The following is a 5,089-nucleotide window of genomic DNA, read 5'->3' on the forward strand; positions in this document are numbered from 1 at the left end:
TTTTTTAACCGACTTCAAAAAAAAGGAGGAGGTTATCAATTCGGCCGGTATGTTTTTTTTATGTATGTTCAAACAAACAAACTCAAACTCAAACATTCATTTATTCAATTAGACTACTATTTAGTAGCACTTTCGAATCGTCATTACATAGTATTTTTAACATTTACCACCGATTCGGAAAGCAGTATCTATGGAGAAGAATCGGCAAGAAACTCCATAGTTGCTCTTTTAAATAATGTCAATAAATTTACATAATATGTAACTTATATCTACCTAACTACATAATATGCCAAAGAACTGTCCTGTGGTTTTTACGCGACAACCCTCCATGGGTCTTTATCGTCCATATATTCCTGAATACTGTAGTACGCTCTCTGAACTAGTACATTTTTTATGTAAGTTTTAAATTTAGAACTTTAATATTGTGAGGAATTCTATTGTATAAGCGTATACCTTGACCCATAAATGAATTTTTAACTTTAGCTAATCGGAAAAATGGCATTTCAATTCTATTCTTGTTCCTTGTGCCATAATCGTGTCTAAGTCAGAGCTTTTGTGTACATGCAAGATATTATTAAATATATACTGTGATGGTACAGTAAGGATACCAGTATTCTTAAAATGATCTCTTAGTGAGTCCCGAGCACGTAAATTATAGCGAATGGCTCTTTTCTGTAAGATAAAAATAGTTTCTATATCTGCAGCCCTGCCCCACAGTAGAATTCCATAGGACATAATGCTATGAAAGTAGCTGAAATAAACCAATCTAGCCGTATCTTCATCGGTGAGATGCCTTATTTTTCGGACTGCATATGCAGCAGAACTGAGCTTACCTGCAGCGGTGTTGACATGGGCTCCCCACTGTAGTTTCTCGTCCAAACCGTTCACCGATTACTCCGAGGTTTCTGAAACGATTGACGTGATTCTTTTTTTTTGTTTGATGCGGAATGGTGTCGAATTGGTCCCATAAAAATTCGGATTCGGATTTATTCGGATAGGCCCAGTAGTTTTTATTTTATGAACATTTTTGTCTAATCTCGATGACTTAATTGAAATGAAGCAAGTAAAGTTGATTCACTTCCTGGTAACCGATTGAGCTGAAATTTTGTATACGTATGTAAATTGGATAGCGATGAAACATTATCATGATATAGAGCTGATTTGATGATAAAATCGGAAGGTGGCCATAGGAACTCGGTAATATATTGACTCAACTTTAGGTATCGAGTTTGGGCTCGTTGGATTCGTGTTGAAAAATACACTAAAAAGTATTAAATAAAAATAACTACGTTAATCATTGATCTTTTTTAGACGATTAAATCCGTACATATGGCAAACAAACTCTTCATTTAACATTTATTAACATTTACGAGAAATTATTTCAATCTGACTTTATGTTGACGTCCTGCAAAACTTACATCGCTGGTATATAACGACTCTGATAATGAATCGGAAAGAGAGGAAAGTGACTCAAGCCAGAGCGAAAACGAATAAATCATATTGTTCTCATTATCATGTTTTATCAAGTTTATATAATAAATATTATTTATCGAGTAACTAGTTCATTTATTGCTAATTGATTATTTAATTATTTAAATATATAAAATTATTTGATTTCATACTTATTCGTTTCAAAAATATTGATACTGAATGTTTATTTCAACTTAACTCTTATATTGAAGCGCAATGTCGAATAATTAAAGATACGTCATTTCCTCTCAGATGAAAATTTGTGAGCTGATTGTTAATATACTGATGCGATAAATAAAAAAAATCAGCTAGCAATAAGTTGAGGAAAACCTAGTCAGCTGATGCATATAAATTGGCAATAGATGCTTCTGTCTAACTCCTATGTAATAACTTTCAAAGTATCAGCTGACGGTTTTTCCACCAAGATACAGCCAGCTGACTTATATATTTATCCACAGTTACATATAAGCTATCATCAGGTAAATTTTTGTTTGAGAGGAAATCACGGAAAATAATTGTTCTTTTTTCATGTTCGAGACACCAGCTGACGTTTAATACACCACGTTGTAACCAGCTGATTATTTTTTTTCGTTGAGATATTGGGTTAGCTACAATTTGACAAATTTTTAGCTGAGAGGAAATGACTGAATATATTTTTTTTTCCTACGTGCGTGGGAGGCTACAGCCGCTCATCCCCCCAACCGAGCTCCAGCTGACGTTCACGAGGCTTCATAATACTATACTTTGATGCATTTTACAAATTACCGCTTGAGAGGAACTTGGTCATAAAATCTGCTGCTGGCTCCCTAACTACTATAATGATTGGGCTTTACGCGGTTATGGGTTCGGGAAAATGTTAATTTGTCGATTTCTGCAAGTTTATAATATAATGCTTATTTATATGTTTTTTATTTGTTAGTATATTTATCATATTGTATGGAAAAGCAAGTGTATTTATTTTAAACAAAACTGAATCAATAGTCTTTTCAACAGATTATTTTTTGAAATCTTATCTTTTTTTTTTCTTTGAATAAATGTTAAATTTAGATACAGAGAAATATGTACTACACCATAAATATATTAAGGTATGTATGCTCTAATCTAGGGGCATAAAATTTCCTTCAACAAGTCAAGGATTTTTTTTATTTATTTCAAAAAAACGACAAATGGTGAATGTTAAATTAAGTGGTGTTAATTTTATTATGAGTGCATGGGCGTAGCCACGGTGGGGCAGGGTGGGGCACTTGCCCCACCCTGGCTCTGACCTGGAAGGTACCTAACCAAATCTAAAAAACGTAATTATCTAGGTAGTGACTACAAAACTTAATATCCGTTAAAAAATTCTCACTCGAAAGTTGTCAGTCGACACAAAAAAATGCGATCTAAACAAAAAGCTTGCGCTTCTATGTTACATGATTTAAACCACTTTTGGTGCCAGAAAAAGTAGTGTAGTATGTACTACCCCATTCAAAGCTGTTTTTATTTAGCCCAATTCACACTAAATTTCCCACCCAATTTCACTTTTGTTTTAGGGTAAGTTACTGACCATAAATGCACAAAATGCTGACAGATCCAGGTGGAGCTACGCTCGCAATCTTACCTAAAAGTTTTTGACCGATATCTCGGATACTATCCATTTTAAGGCAAAAAATATTGGGAATTTTTGGTAGGTAGTAAAATTTTACATCTTTTATACCTTGTAAACTTTTTGTGAAACTTTCCGTTTACGATTTATGGCCTATTTAATGAGCCGGTTAATCATCTTTGGCAAGTAACTCTTTAAATATTGGATTAATCAATGAAATGCATAGGTATTAATACAAAATATATTATACATATGCATTATCCATTTATTAAGATTACTTTATTTGAAACTTTTTTTTCTAATGCTTTTTGAGTTATTTACGTTTCGCGATAAATAGTAAATTTCAAGGTACCTATGTATGTGTCGTATATGTACATACATTTCGTACAACTAAATAATATTGAGTAGTTATTTTATATTCGGATGCAAGAATAAAATAAAGGAATTTATTTAAAAAAGTGTATTAAAAATTTTCTATAAGAAAAAAAAATCCAAAATTTTGCCGTTTCGGAAACGGTGAAAATCCACTTGCATTTGAAATTTCTGCCTGCTACGTCACCCGCCGGCCGCCGAGCGGCGGCATTTCTACATTATATGTGGAAAAACTCAAAAAATATGGGCACTAGAAAAAAAATTCAAACAAAACTTGTAGAGAATAAAGTGACCTAAAAACTATGTACATACATGCATTTTATTCATTAATCCAATATTTTAACGATCAACCGGTTCATCAAATAGGCCATAAACCGTAAATAGTAAGTTTTACAAAAAAATTTACATGATATAAAATATGCGAAATTTTAATTTCTGCAAAAAAAGTCCAAGCAACTTTTGCCCTAAAGTGGATAGTTTTCGAGTTATCGGTCAAAAACTATAACATTGCGAGCAAAGCTCCACCTGGATCTGTCTGCATTTTGTGTTTTCATGGTCAATAAGTGACCATTAACCTAAAAAAAACATGAAATCGGAAGTGCAAGGTTTTGCTTTATTTACTAAGTTATTTAAAATGGTTTATTTTTTTATTTACATATTTTATGGTAAAAAGGAATCATATTATTGTAACTATTAGACGGATAAACTATATAATATAGGGATGAAATTTGCAACATAAATGGCTGTAGGTATCTTTTGTTTGTTTTGATTTATTCATTATTATTTCAGCTTGATACCGCCACGTGTTCTTGAAAAAAAGGTATTTTTAGACAGACAGACGCACAACAAAGTCTGCCTGTCGGTTTGTCTGTCAACACACTTTTTCTCAGGAACGCGTAAAGTTATTAAGCTGAAATTTATATCGAAGACTCAAGTCTACAGTCTCTTAAAGCTGTGAAAAAATCAAACTTATAAGCCAACGCAATCAAAAGATACAGCCATTTTATGCTGCAAATTATCGCAAATTTCGACATTCGCAAGGGAATCAAAACCAACATTGTACTTCCCGTGAACACAGAGTCTTGAAATTTGGTTAAAAGCAATGTCTTATAGCACAGATAAAGGAAAAATTGCTAAAACATACATTTTAGAGTTACAACATAATAAAAAGTAGGTTTTTTCGGAGCCCTCGGTGCGCGGCTCCGACTCGCACTTGGCCGGTTTTTTTTTGCCCCACCCTGTGCCCATGGCTAGCTACGCCTATGTATGAGTGAGTTCATGAGTGGACTAATTAGTTAATTCCATGTGATGAAAAACATGCGACCGTCGAAAAGGATTAGGGATATATTTTTTCTGTTTTTAGTTTTTACTTTTTATAATGGTTGTCTGTCATGTTGGTACATAATATAATGACATTGTACGTATGAAACATTTCACTTGATTCCGTTTCATATTTATCGTAGCTAATATTATAAGGAAAGCATTTTAAATTTCTTATATGATCTTAAGATTCGCGTAGGTATACCATTCGATTATTTATAAAATTATGATACAATTGGAGAGCTTGACATTTTTAACAAAATTAATTAATTTTATATTTTTTTGGACTTCAAGGCGGGCTAGTAGAATAAAGTCTAATCACCACATCATGTGAATTTGTTC

The sequence above is a fragment of the Colias eurytheme genome, chromosome 14 (assembly GCF_061535395.1).
Source record: "Colias eurytheme isolate Ceu_HAF_F1 chromosome 14, ilColEury1 Martin Lab GWU primary, whole genome shotgun sequence".
NCBI classification, from domain to species: Eukaryota; Metazoa; Arthropoda; class Insecta; order Lepidoptera; family Pieridae; genus Colias; species Colias eurytheme.